Below are 12247 nucleotides of genomic sequence, written 5' to 3'. Positions count from 1 at the left end.
ACAGCCTTTGTTTAAAAGTCTATTTTATCGGATATGAGTATTGCTACTCTTGCTTTCTTTTGGTCTCTATTTGCTTGGAATATCTTTTTCCAGCCCTTCACTTTCAGTCTGTATGTGTCCCTTGTTTTGAGGTGGGTTTATTGTAGGCTGCATATATAGGGATCTTGTTTTTTTTTTTTTTATCCATTCAGCCAGTCTTTGCCTTTTGGTTGGGGCATTCAACCCATTTACATTTAAGGTAATTATTGATAACTGTGATTCCGTTGCCATTTACTTTATTGTTTTGGGTTCAGGTTTATATGCCCTTTTTGTGTTTCACCTCTAAAGAATATCCTTTAGCATTTGTTGGAGAGCTGGTTTGGTGGTGCTGATTTCTCTCAGCTTTTGCTTGTCTGTAAAGCTTTTGATTTCTCCTTCATATTTGAATGAGATCCTTGCTGGGTACAGTAATCTGGGATGTAGGTTATTTTCTTTCTTCACTTTAAGTACGTCTTGCCATTCCCTCTTGGCCTGAAGAGTTTCTATTGAAGGATCTGCAGTTATCCTTATGGGAATCCCCTTGTGTGTTATTTGTTGTTTTTCCCTTGCTGCTTTTTATATTTGTTCTTTGTGTTTGGTGTTTGTTAATTTGATTAATATATGTCTTGGTGTGTTTCACCTTGAGTTTATCCTATTTGGAACTCTCTGGGTTTCTTGGACTTGGGTGATTATTTCCTTCCCGATTTTAGGGACGTTTTCCACTATTATCTCCTCAAGGATTTTCTCATGGTCATCCTTTTTGTCTTCCTCTTCTGGGACTCCTATAATTCAAATGTTGGAGCATTTCATATTGTCCTGGAGGTCTCTGAGGTTGTCCTCATTTCTTTTAATTCGTTTTTCTTGTTTCCTCTCTGATTCATTTATTTCTACCATTCTATCTTCTATTTCACTAATCCCATCTTCTGCCTCCATTATTCTACTATTTGTTGCCTCCAGAGTGTTTCTGATCTCATTTATTGCATTATTCATTATATAGTAACTCTTTTTTATTTCTTCTAGGTCCTTGTTAAACCTTTCTTGCATCTTCTCAATCCTTGTCTCCAGGCCATTTATCTGTGATTCCATTTTGATTTCAAGATTTTGGATCATTTTCACTATCAATATTCGGAATTCTTTCTCAGGTAGATTCCCTATCTCTTCCTCTTTTGTTTGGTTTGCTGGGCATTATCCTGTTCCTTTACCTGCTGGGTATTCCTCTGTCTCTTCATCTTGATTATATTGCTGCATTTGGGGTGGCCTTTCTATATTCTGGGAATTTGTGGAGCTCTCTTTAATATGGAGGTTCCTCACTGTGGGTTGGGTTGCATTAGTGGCTTGTCAAGATTTCTTGGTTAGGGAGGCTTGTGTTGGAGTTCTGGTTGGTGGAACTGGATTTCTTCTCTCTGGAGTGCTATGAAGTGTCTAGTAATTGGTTATGAGACGTCAATGGTTTTGGAGTAGTTTTGAGCTGCCTGTATATTGAAGCTCAGGGGTGTGTTCCTGTGTTGCTGGATAATTTGGTATGTCTTGCTCTGGAACTTGTTGGCCCTTGGGTGGTGCTTGGTTTCAGTGTAGGTATGGAGGAGTTTGATGAGCTCCTATCGAATAATGTTCCCTGGTTTCAGGAGTTCTCTGATGTTCTCAGGATTTGGACTAAAGCTTCCTGTTTCTGGTTTTCTGTTTTATTTTTACAATAGCCTCAAGACGTCTCCATCTATACAGCACAGATGATAAAACATGTAGGTTAAAGATGAACAGTGTCTCCACATTGAGTGTAACCCATAGAGGTTCACTGAGTTACATGGAGAAGAGAAGAGGGAGGGGATAGTTAGAAGTGACTGAAATGAGATGAGGTGGGATCAAAATAGGAGAGAGCAAGCTAGCCAGTAATCACTTCTTTGTGTGCGCTCCACAGTCTGGACTGCTCAGAGGCATTCACGGAGTTATACAGGGAAGAGGAGAGGGAGGAAGTAGACAGAGGTGGCCAGGAGGATAAAAGAGGGAAATGAAAAGGAGAGAGACAGATTCGGCCAGTAACCTGTTCCCTGAGTGTTCTCCACCATCTGGAACAAACAGAGATTCACAGAGTTGGGTAGAGAAGAGAAGGAGGAGGGAGGAGACAGATGCCACCTGGTGTAGAAAAAGGAGAGTCCAAAGGAGGAGATAGTGGTCAAGCCAGTAATTTCGTTATCCGGTAAAATTGGGTACTGAAGATTGGGTTTTTAAACATACAAAATTGACAACAAATACCAAAAAGCAAAGATTAAAAATCTAGAGTAGAGATTGGATTTTCAAAAATACAATATTAAAGAAAAGAAGAAGAAGAAGAAGAAGAAGAAGAAGAAGAAGAAGAAGAAGAAGAAGAAGAAGAAGAAGAAGAAGAAGAAGAAGAAGAAGCAAAAACCAAACAAACAAAAAAACAAAGCCACAAAATTATTAAAAAACATCAAACACAAAAAGACTATATACAGCATTTGCTTTAAAAATAGGGTCCTTTTTTTTTGAAAAGTAATAACAGGTTATAAAACTAATAATTAGAGAAATAGAGGACTTAAAATTTAAGAAAGTTAAGAAAAAAAGAAGAAAAAGAAAAGAAAAAACAATCACACAACCGCATTAACTAAAAAAAAAAGTAGTAGTAAAAGTAGTAAAGGTATATCTGGCCCTTTCGCTGATGTTGTGGGCTGTGTTGGGTCACTTCCAAGGAGGTTCTCTCTGTTTAACATCCTCTGTTTGCTGGCCTCTTCAGTGTATGATTTCCGTCTTGACACAGGGAGGACGGTGGTGGCACGCTGTGGCGGGGAGGGATGCTGCAAACTAATATTAGTGGCGTGTGCTTGCAGTATCTTAACCACGCTGGGCTTGCCCCTGCTCATGGTGCACACCACTCAGACTCTACTTTGCTCTACCAGGGAACCATCTGAGGCCGGCCCTAGGCTTCATGCACCTCCCCCATCTAAGCCACTCAGGCTCGGAACTCAGGAAGCCCTCAGAGGTGCAGATTTGGTTGGGCCTGCGTTTTGTGCCCTTCTCAGGTCCAAGTAGCTCAGGAGTTCGGCAACTGCAATCGCTGAGACTTATGGCCTTTCCCTGCTGCTCAGTTTTCTGGGAGTACTGCTGATGTTCCTTCTCAGGCCCATTATGACTGTCCATAAGGTGGCAGTGGTGGCGGGCCAGCACACTAAGCGCAGGCGGAGAGCTACCCCACGTCCAAAGTCAGGGACAGTGGCCAGAGTGCTAGGCTGTGACAGTGCAGGAACGGCCAAGAGGAGCCACCCCGCGTCCGAGGTCAGGAGTGGCGGCCGAGAGGAGCTACCCTGCTTCCGAGGTCAGTGGCAGCTGGGAGGACACACCCCGTGTCCGAGGTCAGGGTGGTGGCCGGGAGGAGCTACACAGCGTTAGAAGCCAGTGGTGGCCAGGAGGAGACACCCCACGTCCGAGGTCAGGGGTGACCGGGAGAAGCCACCTTGCACCCGAGGCCAGGGGTGGTGACCCTGAGGAGCCACCCCGAACCTGAGGCCAGGGGCAGCAGCTGGGAGGAGCCACCCATGCAGGAGGCCAGGGCCGGAAGCCGGGAGGAGCAACCCAAGGAGTGGTGGCTGCGCAGGCACAGGAGGGCCTAAGGAGCTATCCCACTTTGAAGATCAGGAACAGCGATAAGGAGACACCCCTCATCCAAGGTAAGGAGTGGTGGCTGTGCTTTGCTGGAGCAGCCATGAAGAGATACCCCACGCCCAAGGTAAGAGAAACTCGAGTAAGATGGTAGGTGTTGCAAGAGGGCAGACACACTGAAACCATACTCACAGAAAACTAGTCCGTCTAATCACACAAGGATTGCAGCCTTGTCTAACTCAATGAAACCAAGCCATGCCTGTGTGGCAACCCAAGATGGGTGGGCTGTGGTGGAGAGGTCTGACAGAATGTGGTTCACTGGAGAAGGGAATGGCAAGCCACTTCAGTATTCTTGCCTTGAGAGCCCCATGAACAGTTTGAAAAGGCAAAATGATAGGATACTGAAAGAGGAACTTCCCAGGTCATTAGGTGCCCAATATGCTACTGGAGATCAGTGGAGAAATAACTCCAGCAAGAATGAAGGGATGGAGCCAAAGCAAAAACAATACCCAGTTATGGATGTGACTGGTGATATAAGCAAGGTCTGATGATGTAAAGAGCAATGCTGCATAGGAACCTGGAATGTCAGGTCCTTGAGTCAAGGTAAATTGGAAGTGGTCAAACAAGAGATGGAAAGGGTGAACATCAACCTACTAGGAATCAGTGAACTAAAATGGACTGGAATGGGTGAATTTAACTTAGATGACCATTATATCTACTCCTGTGGGCAGGAATCCCTCAGAAGAAATGGAGTAGCCATCATGGTCAACAAAAGAGTCCGAAATGCAGTAATTGAATACAATCTCATAAATGACAGAATAATCTCAGTTCGTCTCCAAGGCAAACCACTCAATATCAAAGTTATCCGAGTCTATGCCCCAACCAGAAATGCTGAAGAAACTGAAGTTGAATGGTTTTATAAAAACCTACAAGACCTTTTAGACTAACACCCAAAAAAGATGTCCTTTTCATTATAGGGGACTGGAATGCAAAAGTAGGAAGCCAAGAAACACCTGGAGTAACAGTCAAATTTGACCTTGGAATGCGGAATGAAGCAGGGCAAAGACTAATAGAGTTTTGCCAAGAAAATGCACTGGTCATAGCAAACACCCTCTTCCAACAACACAAGAAAAGACTCTACACATGGACATCACCAGATGGTCAACACTGAAATCAGATTGATTATATTCTTTGCAGCCAAAGATGGAGAAGCTCTATACAGTCAACAAAAACAAGACCAGGAGCTGACTGTGGCTCAGATCATGAACTCCTTATTACCAAATTCAGACTCAGATTGAAGAAAGTAGGGAAAATCGCTAGACCATTCAGATATGACCTAAATCCAATCCCTTATGATTATACAGTGGAAGTGAGAAATAGATATAAGGGCCTGCATCTGATAGAGTGCCTGATGAACTGTGGAATGAGGTTCGTGACATTGTACAGGAGACAAGGATCAAGACCATCCCCAGGGAAAAGAAATGCAAAAAAGCACAATGTCTGTCTGGGGAGACCTTACAAATAGCTGTGGAAAGAAGAGAGGCGAAAAGCAAAAGAGAAAAGGAAATATATAAGCATCTCAAAGCAGAGTTCCAAAGAATAGCAAGAAGAGATAAGAAAGCCTTCTTCAGCGATCAACACAAAGAAATAGAGGAAAACAACAGAATGGGAAAGACTATAGATCACTTCAAAAAAATTAGAGATACCAAGGGAACATTTCATGCAAAGATGGGCTCGACAAAGGATAGAAATTATATGGACGTAACAGAAGCAGGAAATATTAAGAAGAGGTAGTAAGAATACACGGAAGAGTAGAGGTTGGATTTTTTCAAAAATACAATATTAAAGAAAAGAAGAAAAAGAAGAAAAAAATAAAGACACAAAAATTATTAATATATATATATATACGTATATATATATGAAGTTTGCTTTAAAAAATAGGGTCTTTTATTGAAAAGTAGCAGCGGCAGAGGCCAGTGCAATAAGCGCGGCTGAGAGCTATCCTGCATCCGAGGTCAGGGATGGTGGCCGGAAGGAGCTATCCCCCGTCCAATGTCAAGCGCGAAGGCCGAGAGGAGCCACCCCATGTCCGAGGCCATGGGTGGTGCCCGAGGCCAGGGGTGGCGCCCAAGACCAGGGTCAGCGGCCAGGAGGAGCAACCCCACACCCAAGGAGTGGTGGTTGTGCAAGAGCAGGAGGGCCTAGAGGAGCCACCCCTCATTGAAGGTCAGGAAGGGCGGTGGGAAGAGATACCACTCATCCAAGGTAAGGAGCAGCGGCTGTGCTTTGCTGGAGCAGCCGTGAAGAGATACCCCACACCCAAGGTAAGATAAACCCAAGTAAGATGGTAGGTGTTGCAAGAGGGCATCAGAGGACAGGCACACTGAAACCATACTCACAGAAAACTAGTCAAACTAATCACACTAGGACCACAGCCTTGTCTACCTCTATGAAACTAAACCATGCCTGCAGGGCAACCCAAAAAGGTGGGTCATGGTGGAGAGAGCTGACAGAATGTGGTCCACTGGAGAAAGGAATGGCAAACCACTTCACTATTCTTGCCTTGAGAACCCCATGAACAGTATGAAAAGTCAAAATGGTAGGATACTGAAAGAGGTACTCCCCAGGTCATTAGGTGCCCAATATGCTACTGGAGGTCAATGGAGAAATAACTCCAGAAAGAATGAAGGGATGGAGCCAAAGCAAAAACAATACCCAGCTGTGGATGTGACTGGTGATAGAAGCAAGGTCTGATGCTGTAAAGAACAATATTGCATAGGAACCTAAGATGTCAGGTCCATGAATCAAGGCAAATTGGAAGTGGTCAAATAGGAGATGACAAGAATGAACGTCGACATTCTAGGAATCAGCAAACTAAAATGGACTGGAATGGGTGAATTAAACTCAGATGACCATTATATCTACTCCTGTGGGCAGGAATCCCTCAGAAGAAATGGAGTAGCCATCATGGTCAACAAAAGAGCCCAAAATGCAGTACTTGGATTCAGTCGCAAAAAAGTTTGTTCCCAAGGCAAACCATTCAATATTACAGTTATCCAAGTCTATGCCCCAAACAGTAATGCTGAAGAAGCTGAAGTTGAAAGGTTCTATGAAGACCTACAAGACCTTTTAGAACTAACACCTAAAAAAGATGCCCGTTTCCTTATAGGGGACTGCAATGCAAAAGTAGGAAGCCAAGAAACACCTGGAGTAACAGTCAAATTTGACCTTGGAATGTGGAATGAAGCAGGGCAAAGACTAACAGAGTTTTGCCAAGAAAGTGCACTGGTCATAGCAAACACCCTCTTCCAACAACACAAAAGAAGACTCTACACATGGACATCACCAGATGGTCAACAGCGAAATCAGATTGATTGTATTCTCTGCAGCCAAAGATGGAGAAGCTTTATACAGTCAACAAAAACAAGACCAGGAGCTGACTGTAGCTCGATCATGAACTCCTTATTACCAAATTCAGACTGAATTTGAAGAAAGCAGGGAAAACCGCTAGACCATTCAGGTATGACCTAAATCAAATCCCTTATGATTATACAGTGGAAGTGAGAACTGGATTTAAGGACATAGATCTGATAGATAGATTGCCTGATGAACTATGGAATGAGGTTCGTGACATTGTACAGGAGACAGGGATCAAGACCATCCCCATGGAAAAGAAATGCAAAAAAGCAAAATGGCTGTCTGGGGAAGCCTTACAAAAAGCTGTGAAAAGAAGAGAAGCGAAAAGCAAAGGAGAATAGGAAAGATATAAGCATCTGAATGCAGAGTTCCAAAGAATAGCAAGAAGAGATAAGAAAGCCTTCTTCAGCGATCAGTGCAAAGAAATAGAGGTAAAGAACAGAATGGGAAAGTCTAGAGATCTCTTCAACAAAATTAGAGATAACAAGGGAACATTTCATGCAAAGATGGGCTCGATAAAGGACAAAAATAGTATAGACCTAAAAGAAGCAGAAGACATTAAGAAGAGGTGGCAAAAATAATAATCACTCAGATAATCACGATGGTATGATCATTCATCTAGAGCCAGACATCCTGGCATTTGAAGTCAAGTGGGCCTTAGAAAGCATCACTACTAACAAAGCTAGTGGAAGTGATGGAATTCCCATTGAGCTATTTCAAATCCTAGAAGATAATTTTGTGAAAGTGCTGCACTCAGTATGACAGCAACTTTGGAAAACTCGGCTGTGGCCACAGGACTGGAAAAGGTCAGTTTTCATTTCAATCCGAAAGAAAGGCAATGCCAAAGAATGCTCAAACTACTGCACAATTGTATTCATCTCACACACTAGTAAAATAATGCTCAAATTCTCCCAGCCAGGCTTCAGCAATAGGTGGACCGTGAATTTCCAGATATTCAAGCTGGTTTTAGAAAAGGCAGAGGAACCAGAAATCAAATTGCCAACATCCGCTGGATCATCAAAAAAGCAAGAGAATTCCAGAAAAAAAAAAAAAACACATCTATTTCTGCTTTATTGACTATGCCAAAGCCTTTGACTGTGTGGATCACAATAAACTGTGGAAAATTCTGAAAGAGATGGGAATACCAGACCACCTGTCTTGCCTCTTAAGAAACTTGTATGAAGGTCAGGGAGCAACAGTTAGAACTGGACATGGAACAATAGACTTGGTCCAAATAGGAAAAGGAGTACGTCAAGGCTGTATATTTTTACCCTGCTTATTTAACTTCTATGAAGAGTACATCATGAAAAATGCTGGGCTGGAAGAAGCACAACCTGGAATCAAGATTGCCTGGAGAAGTATCAATAACCTCAGATATACAGATGACACTACACTTATGGCAGAAAGTGAAAAGAACTAAAAAGCCTCTTGATGAAATTGAAAGAGGAGAGTGAAAAAGTTGGCTTAAAGCTCAACATTCAGAAAACGAAGATCAGGGCTTCTGGTCCATCACTTCATGGGAAATAGATGGGGAAACAGTGGAAACAGTGTCAGACTTTATGTTTTTGTGCTCCAAAATCACTGCAGATGGTGATTGCAGCTATGAAATTAAAATATGCTTACTTCTTGTAAGGAAAGTTATGACCAACCTAGATAGCATATTGAAAAGCAGAGACATTACTTTGCCGACTAAGTTCCGTCTAGTCAAGGCTATGGTTTTTCCAGTGGTAATGTATGGATGTGAGAGTGAGAGTTGGACTGCGAAGAAAGCTGAGCCCCGAAGAATTGATGCTTTTGAACTGTGGTGTTGGAGAAGACTCTTGAGAGTCCCTTGGACTGCAAGGAGATCCAACCAGTCCATTCTGAAGGAGATCAGTCTTGGGTGTTCTTTGGAAAGAATGATGTGAAAGCTGAAACTCCAGTACTTTCACCACCTCATGCGAAAGTTTGACTCATTGGAAAAGACTCTGATGCTAGGAGGGACTGGGGACAGGAGGAAAAGGGGATGACAGAGGATGAGATTGCTGAATGGCATCTTCGACTCGATGGACGTGAGTTTGAGTGAACTCCGGGATTTGGTGATGAACAGAGAGGACTGGCATGCTGCAGTTCATGGGATCACAAAGAGTTGGGCACGACTGATAACTGAACTGAGCTGAACTGAAAGTACAGAGGGGTCTCACATAAAAGTACATGGCACAAAGAAGAGGACCACCATAGTAATGTGGGAGCCATAGGTGGACAAGGCTTTTTGCCTCCCTTCCTGACTAACATTTTTTAGAGAGCACAGAATCATTCCATAGCAGATGAGTAAGAGTGTAAAGATGACCACGGAGATTGCCCCATCATTGGCCAGCACTGTGAGGATAGTAATGTAGGTGTCAGTGCAGGCAAGTTTTATCAAGGTGTACATCAGAAGAAGTGGTCAATGACATTGGGGTCACAATAGGGAAGGTTGTAAACAAGGAGAGGATGAAGTACCCCATGCAAAACCCACCAATCAAAGTACGTAGCAGCAACAGAATACAAACTCGTTTATTCATGATTGTCAAATAATGCAAGGGTTTGGAGATGGCCATATAATTGTCATAGGCCATGATCACCAGGAGTATTATATCAGAATCATCAAATAAGTGCCCTGTAAAAAGTTGTACCATGCAAGCTTGGAAGGAAAAGATTTTCTTTTCACACAGCAAGTCTATAATCATGTTTGGAGTGACTATTGTAGAATAAACACCATCAAGAAATGATAAGTATATGTGTTAGTATACTGTATTGGTGTTTTTCTTTCTGGCTTACTTCACTCTGGATAATCGGCTCCAGTTTCATCCATCTCATCAGAACTGATTCAAATGAATTCTTTTTAACGGCTGAGTAATACTCCATTGTGTATATGTACCACTGCTTTCTTATCCATTCATCTGCTGATGGACATCTAGGTTGTTTCCATGTCCTGGCTATTATAAACAGTGCTGCGATGAACATTGGGGTACATGTGTCTCAATTCTGGTTTCCTCGGTGTGTATGCCCAGAGGTGGGATTGCTGGGTCATAAGGTAGTTCTATTTGCAATTTTTTAAGGAATCTCCACACTGTTCTCCATAGTGGCTGTACTAGTTTGCATTCCCACCAACAGTGTAGGAGGGTTCCCTTTCTCCACACCCTCTCCAGCATTTATTGCTTACAGATTTTTGGATCGCAGCCATTCTGACTGGTGTGAAGTGGTACCTCATTGTGGTTTTGATTTGCATTTCTCTAATAATGAGTGATGTTGAGCATGTTTTCATGTGTTTGTTAGCCATCCGTATGTCTTCTTTGGAGAAATGTCTGTTTAGTTCTTTGGGCCATTTTTTGATTGGGTCGTTTATTTTTTCTGGAATTGAGTTGCATAAGTTGCTTGTATATTTTTGAGATTAGTTGTTTGTCAGTTGCTTCATTTGCTATTATTTTCTCCCATTCAGAAGGCTGTCTTTTCACCTTGCTTATAGTTTCCTTTGTTGTGCAGAAGTCTTTAATTTTAATTAGATCCCATTTGTTTATTTTTGCTTTTATTTCCAGTATTCTAGGAGGTAGATCATAGAGGATCCTGCTGCGATTTATGTCGGAGAGTGTTTTGCTTATGTTCTCCTCTAGGAGTTTTATAGTTTCTGGTTTTACATTTAGATCTTTAATCCATTTTGAGTTTATTTTTGTGTGCAGTGTTAGAAAGTGATCTAGTTTTATTCTTTTACAAGTGGTTGACCAGTTTTCCCAGAACCACTTGTTAAAGAGATTGTGCTTACTCCATTGTATATTCTTGCCTCCTTTGTCGAAGATAAGGTGTCCATATGTGTGTGGATTTATCTCTGGGCTTTCTATGTTGGTTCCATTGATTTATATTTCTGTCTTTGTGCCAGTACCATACTGTCTTGATGACTGTGGTTTTGTAGTAGAGCCTGAAGTCAGGCAGGTTGATTCCTCCAGTTCCATTCTTATTTCTCAAGATTGCTTTGGCTATTCGAGGTTTTTTGTATTTCCATACAAATCTTGAAATTCTTTGTTCTACTTCTGTGAAAAATATCACTGGTAGCTTGATAGGGATTGCATTGAATTTGTAAATTGCTTTGGGTAGTATACTCATTTTCACTATATTGATTTTTCTGATACATGAACATGGTATATTTCTCCATCTATTAGTGTCCTCTTTGATTTCCTTCATCAGTGTTTTATAGTTTTCTATATATAGGTCTTTAGTTTCTTTAGGTAGATATATTCCTAAGTATTTTATTCTTTTCGTTGCAATGGTGAATGGAATTTAGAAAGATGGCAATGATGACCCTGTATTCAAGATAGCAAAAAAGACTCAGATGTGTATAGCGGACTTTTTGGACTCAGAGGGAGAGGGAGAGGGTGGGATGATTTGGGAGAATGGCATTGAAACATGTGTAATATCATGTAAGAATCAAATCACCAGTCTATGTCCGATGCAGGATACAGCATGCTTGGGGCTGGTGCACGAGGATGACCCAGAGGGATGTTGTGGGGAGGGAAGAGGGATAGGGGTTCATGTTTGGGATCGCATATACACCCGTGATGGATTCATGTCAATGTATGGCAAAACCAACACAGTACTGTAAAGTAAAATAAAGTAAAAGTAAAAATTTTTTAAAAAGTCCTATGTTGATACTTTTAAAATCAGCCTTTATGTTGATGTATGGCAAAACCAATACAATATTGTAAAGTAATTAGCCTCCAATTAAAATTAATTTATACTAAGAAAACAAGAAATGATAAGTCGCCAGTAAAGAAATACATAGGGAAATGCAGAGTAAGATTGAACACCACAGTCAAGACAATGAGTAGATTGCCCATCATTGTTGCCACGTAGATGAGCAAGAAGACAACAAATAATGTTTCTGACCCTGGACACTCTGAGTGAGCCCCAAGAGGACAAATTTAGTTACATTATTCCTTTGTTCCATAGGTTCTTCTGTAGTTCTTATTTCAGAGTTCGGGGGAAAATTACCTTCAAATGCAATTATTACTAGAGGATTTCTGAAGTCTTAAGTTAAATTGTTTATTCATTCAAACAATGAACCTTAATGTTTGTTATGATGCAATACTGTCAGATATTATAAGGTTGATCAAAACATTGTCTTGATCTTAAAAATCTTATAGAGTGGAAAATAACTGAGATTTATATACATGGGAAAAAGGACACT

The 12247-nt window shown here is 41.6% G+C and overlaps 1 pseudogene; it reads right to left on the bottom strand.

Annotated features, from left to right (window-relative positions):
• Positions 1 to 9226: 9226 nt before the first annotated feature.
• Positions 9227 to 12007, bottom strand: LOC114118355 (olfactory receptor 4A15-like; annotated as a pseudogene).
• Between the last annotated feature and the right edge of the window lie 240 nt (positions 12008 to 12247).

Source organism: Ovis aries, chromosome 15, assembly GCF_016772045.2.
Source record: "Ovis aries strain OAR_USU_Benz2616 breed Rambouillet chromosome 15, ARS-UI_Ramb_v3.0, whole genome shotgun sequence".
In the NCBI taxonomy this organism is placed as follows: Eukaryota; Metazoa; Chordata; class Mammalia; order Artiodactyla; family Bovidae; genus Ovis; species Ovis aries.
This window is presented reverse-complemented; position numbering and strand designations above follow the sequence as displayed.